Source organism: Ictalurus punctatus, chromosome 4 (genome assembly GCF_001660625.3).
Source record: "Ictalurus punctatus breed USDA103 chromosome 4, Coco_2.0, whole genome shotgun sequence".
Classification (NCBI taxonomy): domain Eukaryota; kingdom Metazoa; phylum Chordata; class Actinopteri; order Siluriformes; family Ictaluridae; genus Ictalurus; species Ictalurus punctatus.
In genome coordinates, this window is record NC_071284.1 from 22844352 (window position 1) to 22857144 (window position 12793).

Genomic DNA, 12793 nt, shown 5'->3' on the forward strand with positions numbered 1-12793 from the left:
CAACAACAACAATAATAATAATAATTATAGTTATTATTATTATTATTATTATTATTATTATTATTATTATTTGTTTATATATATATATATATATATATATATATATATATATATATATATATATATATTATTTCATTTCTTTATTTCAAGCTTGGGGGGCATGGTGGCTTAGTAGTTAGTACATTTGCCTTGCACCTCTGGGGTTGGGAGAGTGGACTGTTGGTACTGTTGGGAGAGTGTGCATCTTTTCCCAATGCTTCGGGAGTTTCCTCTGGGTACTGAGGTTTCCTTCCCCAGTCCAAAGACATGCATTGCAGGCTCATTGGCATCTCTAAATTGTCCATAGTATGTGAATGGATGTGTGAATGGGTGTGCAATTATGCCCTGCGATGAGTTGGCACCCCATCCAAGGTGTCCCCCGCCTTGTGCTCCGAGTTCCCTGGGATAAGTGGTAGGATTAGCAGTATGGAAAATGGATGGATTTCAAGGTTTGGGGGATTTTTGATGTGAAGAAAACCTCTCTATTAAAATGCTACTGCAGTGTGCTTGAGAAAGAATGTTTTTTAAATGTGTGTTGTGTTGCCATTCTATAAGGCACTGATTAATCTGAATGCTGTAAGAGGGGCCATTGTAAAGTCAATGAACGGCTGTGTCTCTAATCAAACACTACGCACTGTATAATATACCGATCTTATAGTACAAATAACAGATGTCTCTACTAAATTATATGTTGTTATAACATCAGTACACTATTTACTACAGTAGTATAATAAACTGTCACGATCACTGTCTTCTTAGTATTGCAAGTTTCTGTGTGTGTGTGTGTGTGTGTGTGTGTGTGTGTGTGTGTGTGTGTGTGTGTGTGTGTGTGTTTTTAAAATACAATCACATTATACTTTTGTAAAACCATAACAAAATTGGGCCAATTGTGATAATAGCCTATTTGTGTCTGGGTCTTCTGTTGCTCTTTTTTTGTTTGTTTACTCTAGTATTTAAAATTTCGTTTTAATGTAAATGTTACAAAATTCGGTGTTTTAATGCACAGTGAGATCTGTGAGCTCTTTTGGAGGACAGAGTGTACTGGCTCAGTGTGTTCACAAGGTTTCCAAGCGTGCGTGTGTGTGTGTGTGTGTGTATGTGTGTGTTACAGATAAGGACTTGGACTTTGCTCATGACGGTGCTGTAGGTGAGGCTAACACCGCCTCTGATTAGAAAGAGAGAAATACGACATGATTAAATTTTCCTCACAGAGAAAGACAGGCAGATTGATCTGTGTTTGATCACTGGGTAAACAAAGTGTGTACAGCTAGAGTCTTTTTATTCTACAACCCCAATTCCAAAAAGGTTGGTACGCTGTGTAAAATGTAAATAAATGTAAATAAAAACAGAATGCAATGATTTTCAAATCTCATACATCCATATGTTATTCACAATAGAATATAGAAAACATCAAATGTTTAAACTGAGGAAATGTACAATTTTAAGGAAAAAATAAGGTAATTTTGAATTTGATGGCCGCAACATGTCTCAAAAAAGTTGGGACGGAGATAACAAAAGGCTGGAAAAGTAAGTGTTACTAAAACGAAACAGCTGGAGGTTTATTGGCAACAGGTCAGTAACATGATTGGGTATAAAAAGAGTATCTTAGAGAGACAGTCTTTCAGAAGTAAAGATGGACAGAGGTTCACCAATCTGCGAAAAAATACATCTACAATTTGTGGAACAATTTCAGAAAGAGTGTGACGTTCATTCTGACACAGAAATAGACAGGAAGTCAGTCATAACACAAACATAAATATGGCTTTTTATGGCTTTCTGATAACACACAAGTGTGTGAACATACAAAGCTCAGATGACAGAGACGGATATTATCACATGTCACACTACGCACTCTCTGTGTAACAAGCTCCTCCCATTCTGCTCACTCATCATACTGTCTGAGTTCACTCTTAGCTCAAATATAGTCAATCAGCCAAGACATGTTTGGTGTCCAACTATTGCACTTCAGCATTGAGGCTAATGGATCTAATGGAAGTGTATAGACTCCAGTTTAGACATAGCTTGGCTTAATAATACCATTTTTACATAAACACGTTTCATTGTCTCATAAAATAGCAGAAGGAATATATATATATATATATATATATATATATATATATATATATATATATATACACATTTTTAATAACAAAAATAAATAAATAAATAATACCAATCAAACCATTTCATCATCTGAGTCAGATATAATATAACTCGAATAAAACCTTGTGCTGAGGAAAAAAGTTATTCCAGCTCCAAGATGGTCACTACTGCTCTGTTTAGCTCTATGGTATCCCTTTGTTCATTTCTGCAGACAACTCATAAGAATGTCTGCTTGTGTTTACTGAACAACTTGACCCCCGGACAAAGACTGTCTAGTTTACTATGAAATTCACTAGCTAGGTGTTATAATAGGGCTGTCTTTGGTATATGTTAGGTAAACATCAATTGCTAAATAGCTAACAGGTATTAATACAGCAAAGCATTGTAAATACAGTAGCCAGAAATACATATAGTAGCACCCTTGGTAAATATGAGAAAAGAAGGCTGTGAAAAATTGTCTTTATTTTTTTCAAAGTATTCACAAAAATACTCTGCTCCCATGTATATCAAACAACTGCAAATACCACACAGGTTTCTAAAAATATATATATATATATAAAAAAAAAAAAAATATATATATATATATATATATATATATATATATATATATATATATATATATATATATATATATGTGTGTGTGTGTGTGTGTGTGTGTGTGTGTGTGTGTGTGTGTTAAATACAGTTGATTACAGCTCTGAGTCGTCTCCTATAATGCTGGATGAGGTTGGAGAATACAGAGCAAGGGATCTGAGACTGTTTCTCCATACAGGATCTCTCTTCACAAAACTCTCCCCTTCAGTTCACCCCACAGGTTTTCTATGAGTTTCAAGTCAGGGGACTGGGATGGCCATGGCAGGACCTTGATTTTGTGGTCAGTAAACCATTTTTGTGTTGATTCTGATGTATATATTGGATCATATTCCTGCTAGAAGATCCAGCCCATTTTAATCTTTCGGGCAGAGGCAGTCAGGTTTTCATTCAATATCTGCTGATATTTGAGAGTCTATGATGCCATGTATCCTAACAAAATGCCCAAGTTCTCTGGCAGAAAAACAGCCCCAAAACATTAACGAGCCACCACCATATTTAACCATGGACATGAGGTACTTTTCCATATGGCTACCTCTCTGTGTGCACCAAAACACCTCTGGTGTTTATTGCCAAAAAGCTCTATTTTGGATTCATCTGACCATAGAACCCGATCCCATTTGAAGTTCCAGTAGTGCCTGGCAAACTGAAGACACATGATTTTGTATTTGGATGAGAGTAGAGGCTTTTTTCTTGAAACCCTTCCAAACAACTTGTGGTGATGTAGGTGACTTCGGATTGTAGTTTTGGAGACTTTCTGACCCCAAGACGCAACTAACTTCTCAATTCTCCAGCTGTGATCCTTGGAGATTTTTTGCCCACTCGAACCATCCTCTTTACAGTGGGTTGAGACAATATAAACACACTTCCAATTCCAGGTTGACTCATAACATTTCCAGTTCACTAGAACTTCTTAATTATTACCCTGATGGTGGAAATGGGCATTTTCAATGCTTGTGCTATTTTCTTATAGCCACTTCACATTTTGTGAAGCTCAACAACCATTTATTGCACATCAAGGCTATATTCCTTTGTCTTACACATTGTTATGAATGACTAAGGGAATTTGGCCTGTGTGTTACCTCATATTTATACCCCTGTGAAACACAAAGTCATGGTTTAACAATTTCCTGTTCATAGTCACCAAGTGTACTAAGCAAATGTAAAATAACAATGGGATTATATTTCAAATATATTTTTCCTCATATGAATTCATAGGGGTGCCAATAAATGTTGCACACCTATATTTAACTTTTTTATATATAAACCTGTGTTTTGTTTGCAATTGTTTGATATCCCTGAGAGCAGAGTATTTTTGTGAAATTTTTTAACTTTAAAGATCAAAAGGGTAAACACTAAAGACAATTTTTCACAGCCTTCTTTGCTCATATTTACTAATGGTGCCAATATATGTGGAGGGCACTGTTCGTAGCTAAGTCTGGTAATTATTGTTTCTAAATCCCACTATAAAATAAGGTATTAAATAAAGAAAGAATGAAATAAGCCAATGTTACACCAAAAGCTAGATATTATCTACATAACTCAGGGTTCCAGGCTAGTCACGCAATTTAACACTTGCTTGTAACTTGATGGGCTCATCAAGGGTCTTTCTGTAAGGCCAACATCAAGGGGAGACTCACGTTTACACTTTAACATCAATTTCATTTTGACGACTTAGCAGTAATCAGATTAAGGTTCTTTCTTATACTTTATAGTATCAATAAACAGACAAGTCACATGTAAAAGTGAGACGGAATGAGGTGCGAAAGCCGATCATTCAGTAGCTGCAGTGCTTGAAGGTGTGAGACAAATCATCATGCTCACACACACATACACACGCACACACACACACACACAAACACACTTATGTACCTCTTACACATTCACTTCTAATATTCATTATCTTGTTATCTTTGAAAAGCAAACACATTTTCACTGGTTCATTGATTCATCCTATAGATTCACACATATATACTATAATGTAAACACTCTCTCTCTCTCTCTCTCTCTCTCTCTCTCTCTCTCTCTCTCTCACACACACACACACACACACACACACACACACACACACACACACACACACAAACATACATTATCATTTAATATTTTTTTAAATAAATTTCTTTTAATTAATTATTGTCTAATGTTAACTAGTCTTATATAGGTATGGGTAGTGTATAGCTGAGTTTATCATAAACATTAGCAGATAGGCATGTAGCCTATTCCAGAGAACTCGGGGTACAAACTGGACCATTGCAGGGCACAATTGCACACACACACACACACATACGGACAATTTAGATGTCAGCCCAATCAGCCTACAACACATGTGTTTGAACTGGAAGAGGAAACTAGAGTACCCAGAGGAAACTGGGAAACTGGGAAGTACAGTACATACAAGCTGAGCGCACACAGAGCGGAGGCTGGAATCAACCAGGAGGAGCGAGGCAAACATGCTAACCACTAAGCCACTGTGAGCCCCCCCGAGTGATACAATTTATTAAACTAAAATGATAACTAAAATGTGTATTTTACAATGTCCATATTGTTTGTCTTCTTGGGTTTTTTTTGTTTTTTTGTTTTTTTACCATGTTGAAAGCAGTACCAGTTGCTGCACTTTTTGTAGGGAGAAATGAGTGCACTCGCCATACTCCCAAAATTACAACTCAGAAGTCAGTGTGAACATTTTCCCCAATCATGACCATTATAGTGATGATGTTACCTCAGTGTTTCCTCTACAGACTCCTGTTTAGCCAAATACATCTTACATATAATTGGTAGTCCAGGTTTTATGTTTACAATTAGAGACAGTTTTTTCCCCTCTATCCCTTCATTACTGATTTACATCAGTTTGTTTAATCAGATTTATGTTTTTGAAGCTTTAGGGGGTGAAAGTAACAAAACTAGAGCTTAAAATTTAAATTAGACAAGTTATTCGTCTGCTTTCATTTAAAGGACTCAACTCAAATCTCCGGATGGTTTATTCCACTACCAGGCTAAATCAGTGGAACTAGATTTTTTTTTAAACAACCGTCTATTTCGCTGTTTCAAATTATTGGCTGAATCTTTAAAGGTAGACACTTTTTTAAGCATACTCTTTTGCATCTAACAGCCATATCATTTCATGAGCTTCACTAATATTCTCAATATTCTGAAAAACTAATAATACTAAAAGTGATGGCCAGTCTAGACTTGTGTAGATGAGGATAACATTGTAATCCATAACTAGTGTTTTGTGCACTTATTCTGCAACTATACAGTAGATATAAAACAAAATTCAAATTAAAAACAAAAAGAAATGTTTTATGGAAACAGAAGAAACAGTTACCAATTTGACACATCTTGATTTGGCGATTTTATTCCAATCTTCTTTGAGTGGATCTATCAAATTATGAGAGTAGCTCCTGTGCACAGCCCTCTTCAAGTTATTCCACAGGTTTTCGATAGGATTTAGATCTTGGCTCTGATTAAGCCGTTCCAAAGCATTGATCTTCTTTTTTGAAGTCCTTCCTTTGTTGACTTGGATTTACATGCTGGAAGGTAAAAAACATCTTCATTTCAGTTGTCTAAAAGAGATTTTGTGCCAAAATGGATTGGTTTTGGAGCTATCCTATATTCCTTCTATGTTGACTAGTGCCCCAGTCCCAGCTGAAGAGAAGTAGCACCATAGCATGATGCTGCCACCACCATGCTTTACACAAGGTATGGTGTTCTTTGGGTAATAAGCTGTTTTTGCACCAAATATGTATTTTAGAATTATGCCCATAAAGTTCTACTTTGGTCTTATCAGATCATAACACATATAGCCACACAGTTATATTTTATTCCAGGGCTTAGAAAATGCATGATCAAATCATTTTGGCTGTCTGAAAACAAATTGTGTTAATAAAACTTAATTAATTCATGTGGGTCTGATGTACACATGTGAATGATGTTAATTCCATGAACTCTTTTTTTTCGTACACCCTTCTAGCCCATACATATAAAGTGACCAGTACTTGCCATATATTCCTGCAACTACTTTAACATTGCTGTAGGTCTCTTGACAGGCTCCCTGTTAAGTTTTTGTCTGGTCCTTTTGTAAATTTTGGAGGGAAGTCTTATTCTTGGTTATGTCACTGCGATGCTTCATTTTCTCCAATTGTTGATGATGACCTTCATAGTGTTCCATCAAATATGTTGCCAATTCTATTGTACACCACTCCTGATCAATATCATTCAATAATGAGATTGACTAGATGAGTTGTAAGCTCTTTGTGGAACATGGAAAGAGTTAAACTTTGAGGTTAATCAGAATCACATAATTGAGGACAGGTGTATGATAATTACTTTTACACATGAGTTTGATTGTGATTGGTTAATTCTGAGCACAGTCACATTCACATGACCCATTATAAAAGGGTGTATACACTTATGCAAACAGTTTATTGTGTGTTTTTCCCGCTAAAATGTTCTATTTTTATTGAATTTTGTTAGTTGCTATATCACACTAAAGCTCTGACATGATTTATCTTGGTTTCATTTTCAACATCACAAACAATTTGAACAGGGGTGTGTAGACTTTTAATACCCACTGTATTTAAAAATCCCTGAGACTCTGAGGAAGTGTGTGTTTACTGTGTTTATTGTGTTCAGTGTTTGGTCTGTGATTCTGTGTGTGGTCCAGCTCTGTGAGCTGAGAATGAGAGAAAAGAGTAGAATCAATATACAGTATAAACACATCACCTGAATTTTAAATAACACACACCACTACCTATAAAATAAATTCTAAAGTTCTAAATATAAAGCATGCAAAACAACTCTGATGTGTGCATAGAGAGTGAGCTTATTTATTTGTTTATTATTTGATTTATTTTGGCCTGACTTCATTGAGGAGGCTACATACAAGGTGTCTTTGAGCAATGAATGTTTACAAGCTCTAACACAGAGTAAATTTATTTATTTATTTTTTTATTTAATGTGAAGGGTATAAGCATCCAAAATAAATATCCCAATGCTAACATCTGGAATAATAAATTCCCACCAAAAACCTTGATCATCAATTGGAAGTGTTGTCATATGTTACAGTAAACCACTACTCAAGCAAATTTCTTGACAGTGTGAGAGAAGTTTGCGGGAAATAAGCTGCAGGTCTTACAAATAGTCAACCAAGGGATCTCTCTCATTCTCCATTTCTCTCAATTTCCAATCTCTTTGCCATATTGCACTCTAAATATAATCTTGAGTGTCATTCTGGAAGTTCAGTATTTGCAGTATTTCTTAGTTAATGATGTAAGTTATTTAAAATGTAAGTATATGTTTGTCTGTTTAGTTCTCTCTCTCTTTCCTCTTATTCCTGGTACACTGAGCTAAACCACACACACACACACACACACACACACACACACACACACACACACACACACACACATGTACACACACACAATTATAGTGTACATTTTTTCAGTAAACATATTTGCAGTGAGGTAATTCACATGAAATTTTCACCAGAATTTGGTATTAATTCAAGATATCCACACATATAAAGAAATCCAAAGATTAATGTCTGTAAATGAAGTTACATGTAATAAAGCGAAATGACACAGGAAAAGTATTGAACACGCTAACTGAAATTTATTTAATACTTAGTGGAGAAGCCTTTGTTTGTAATGACAGCTTCAAGATGCTTCCTGTATGAAGAAATTAATGGGCCGCAGTATTCAGGTGTGATTTTGGCCCATTCTTCTAAACATATTGTCTTTAAATCTTGTTCAATTGGATTCAAGTCAGGTGATTGACTGGGCCAGTCAATTTTTTTCTCTGAAACCAATTGAGAGTTTCCTTTACTGTATGCTTTGGATTATTTAATTTCAGCCTCAGTTCATTCAGAAAAATCTGCCTAGATTTGCCAGCGCATTTAGGCAGCGTGTATAGTATATCCACTAAAATAAATGTTGTCCCATTCAGGAGGCAGCTAATGATAGCTGTCTGCTAAGATTTCCTAATTTGACAACATTAAACTGAGCATGTCTCTAAATAATTTTGCTCACTGGACAAAAGTTCCATGAAAGTTCAATAATTATCAATAATTATCAATAATAATCAATAAATATTAGTTGATGCATTACTGTACAATTACATGAATCCTTCGAAATCCTTCGAAAGTGTGTGGTATTTCATGATAGAGACTGCTAATCAACTATTATTTGACCAGCAGTTTCAGATGGCATCGTTTTTACATTACAGTCCTCTCCAAAAGTATTGGAATAGCAAGGCCAATTCTTTTGTTCTTTGTGTTCACTGAAGACATTTGTGTTTTAGATCCAAAGATGAATATGAGATGATAGATCAGAATTTCAGCTTTCATTTCCTGATATTTACATCTAAATGTGTTAAACAACTTAGAATATGAGACCTTTTGTTTGAACCCAGCCATTTTTTTTCAAGTGATCAAAAATATTGGAACACATCACCAGCGATCACTGGACCTACCTAACTTGTTATTTCTCTTTAAATATCCTTTCTCTTTGCCATATTGCACTCTAAAAATACTCCTGAGGGTCATTCTGGAAGCTCCTTATTTACAAAATTTATTTAAGTAATTATGTAAGTTATTTCAAATGCAGGTTTCATTGTCTGTCTCTGTTTATTTTTCTCACTCTTTCATCTCATTCCATAGTTAACCCCCCCCCCCCCACACACACACACACACACACACACACACAATATGTAGTCAAGATTACTCAGTCTATTGTGCTTATTTAATGTTAGAACCTTTTGATGATGAATATGCAGACGATTTATATAAAACTTTTCCAAGATACCAGACAGTACATTACAAATGGTTTTTAGTCTGTCTTCACAAAAGGGTAAGCCATGCTTCTTTAGAATATCTTAGACATGTTTTTTATTTCTTTCACAGGTACATAGTCAGCATCTTGAGGATCTCAAAAATGTATTGTGTGTTGGGGGTTCAAAAACTGTCCTAAATCTATCTATCTATCTCTCTCTCTCTCTCTCTCTCTCTCTCTCTCTCTCTCTCTCTCTCTCTCTCTCTCTCTCTCTCTCTCTCCCTCTCTCTCTCCCTCTCTCGCACACACACACACACACACACACACACACACACACACACTCACTTACCCACTTGTTCTCTCACTCCGTAGTTCCCATTTAGTGTTAAGGTTTAAGTTAAAGTATTGTTTTTTTTTTTAACAATGCTTTATTACTTGATTATGAACTAAACAACAAGCCCCCTACACAATGTAGAGATTTTAATTGTTCATACTGTTACATTGTGGAAGTTCAAAGAGTCCATTTTTTATTATTATGTTATATATATATGTATATATATATAATTTGTTTTACTGAGATAACGAACGGAGATTCATTGCAAAAGAGGACAGCAGGTGGGAAGACATTTAATTACTTGCCTATTAATCTGTACCGATCAAATATACAGTTTTGTGTGTCCACTATAACGTAATAATGTGTGTCTTGAATATTGCAATTTATCCAATAATGTTCATGCTTTTCCACTTGAGTGGAATGGCAGTATGCGTCTTGTTTGGGAGAATCTTCTTAGAATTTAAGACTTATTAGTGATAGATATCAAATCTTTTGGTATAAATATCTAGTTTCTCTATCTTTCTCTGTCTTTCAACTAATGCTTTCTAAACACTCTTTTGGGAGCTGTTTTGAAAGCTCCACACATGTGACTTAAGTTTGTTTGTTTTTTGTTTTGTTTTGTTGTTTTTTTTTTACAAGTTGTCATGTAAGTTATTATAAAATATATATATATACTAATTCTGCTTGTCTATGCTTTTAATCTCTCTCTTCTTGTGTCTGGTTCAAAAGAAGCATTAGTATCTTTATTTGACATGTTGATGTACATCATTTGAATATTAAGTTATATTATTACTTATATAGTAATATTAAGAATATTATAAGTTTTAGAACTTAGAAGTTGTGTATTTGTCTGTATGTTGGTCTATTTCTCTATCCTCTCATTTCTGCCATATAGGGCTAAACTAGAGTTAGGTTAACTTTCCTGGCTCAGCAGGAAGCTTGACAATCCTTTCTTTCATGGCGAGCAAAAACTTTTGGCCCCTTGGCCCCTTCCTAGGGAGAATGTCTCTCTCTCTCTAGCTCTTTGACTCTCTCTCCCTACAAAGCTACCTTTTTCCTCCCTGTATATTTAGCCTGCTTCTTCCCACTGGCTGTTCTGTAGGTGCCAGAAACTGTGTAGAGTAAAAATGAAAAACCTTTCTAAATGGCAACCTTCGTGAGGAGTGTTTGCGGAAAAAAAAAGCGGAGATGGATGAAGGGATGGTGGGCTGAAGGGGGAGCGCTGGGTTTCTTTGGCCTTTTCCCGTAAATTAGCTGTGTACCTTATTCAAATGAAGGCCAGGTGGATACCAAAAAAAGAAGAAAAAAACCCATTTAGACATTCCCCCAAAATTATATTCTATGTTTTTCAGAAATATGTCACCAGCACTTCCAATGTGGGGCATTAAACCAAAGCAAATACAAATCCACTACAAATTCCAACTGAATGATTTAAATGAAAAAGAAAGAGTTTATGATTATGGGGGAAATTCAGTGACTGCAAATTGGGCCATGTGTACAAAGGAAAAAAAGTGTGAAGCCAATATAATTACAATAAAATCTGTTTTTAAAGTAGTGTTTGGTCAGTTGGTGCTGAGTGGCATTGTGATGTGTTAAGTCATTGTAGGTAGTGTGTACATACTCACTGTACATATTTACACTACTGGTTACCTCATCTCGATTTAAAAAATATGTGAAACTTTGGGCTAATGACAAATTAACATAATTTTTTATTTAGAGTGGTCTTGTACTGCGCTGAGTCATTTTAAGTAGTGTGTACATGTTTCCTGTGCATATTTACAATACTGATTACCTCATCACCTCATCCAGAGTGTCCCCCGCCTTGTGTTCCGAGTTCCCTGGGAAAGGCTCGAGGCTCCCCATGACCCTGTGTAGGATAAACGGTACAGAAAATGGATCGATGGATGCCCTCATCTCGATTTAAAAACATACGTGAAACTCTGGGCTAATGACAAATTTACTCATTCATGTATTTAGTTATAAATAAATTAGGAACGATCTTTAAATATATACATCCTAAAGAATTTTTTTTAAAAGAACAAAACAAAATTCCGTTTCAATTGAACACTTTACTAATGAGACAAGTCATGGGGGAAGTGAGACAGTCATGTTAAAGTGCCATGAAATGATAAAAGGAATGCAGGCCCCTCCATCATATGGGTGGAGTTCCCACCTTTGCGTGTGTGTGAGTGTGTGTGTCCGCACGCACACAAGCTTTTTCTGTTCACACACAGTGCTTCTTTCCTCTCGGTGGCTGGAGAGACGGAATTAGTGATACGGCGAGAGTTCAACCTTTCCAAGGCAAATAAACAACAGCCACTCATTCACACACACACACACACACACACACACACACACACACACACACACACACACACACACACACACACACAAAATAAACTCGTACCCACTTGTGGACATAAATAGGTGAACAAACAGAAAATCCTAAGGAAGCATCCTGTAATGTGCAGTACTTACCAGTGTTCTGTCTCGACTGTCTCCTAGCTCCAAGTCAGATTTTAAGACTTCACAGCTATAAAACTGTTTATTTTGATCTGTCATATCTTCATCTCAGTACTGATCAATATAAACAATCACAATGGCAATTAAGCCCCAGGGTCCATTCCCTAGCTTGGGATTCTGCCTGATGACAGGTTTGTGTGCACAGGTGGGAGTGGAAATACTGAACCAGGTTAAAATTAAGGGCAATTTTGTATTTGTCTTCCTCTGAAATCCCATAATTCTCTTCACTGGACAAGAGTTCTATGAAAGTTTCACAATGACCCGAACTGTTGCATCACAGGCGCACAAGTAAGTGAAAGTTTGTGGACCTAACCGTTTGTTTCTGCAGATTGCCATTGTGGTTATAATTAAAACATTAATGTGCCCTAATAGGTCACCAGGAATGTACTGAATCTCTTCACTGTGTCCAAATTTGCTCATCTCGATGAGCAAC

The 12793-nt window shown here is 35.9% G+C and overlaps 1 long non-coding RNA gene across 2 annotated transcripts; it reads right to left on the bottom strand.

Moving 5' to 3' along the window:
• Nucleotides 1–4965: 4965 nt before the first annotated feature.
• Nucleotides 4966–12563, bottom strand: LOC124627815 (uncharacterized). 2 transcript variants are annotated; one of them, XR_006982335.2, is made up of 4 exons: nt 12316–12563; nt 12011–12129; nt 11630–11704; nt 4966–6266 (listed from the first exon to the last, which is right to left on the bottom strand). It is a non-coding gene; the product is annotated as an uncharacterized LOC124627815 (long non-coding RNA). The 2 variants fall into 2 exon arrangements; XR_008393956.1 differs by having other exon boundaries at nt 12011–12156.
• Between the last annotated feature and the right edge of the window lie 230 nt (nt 12564–12793).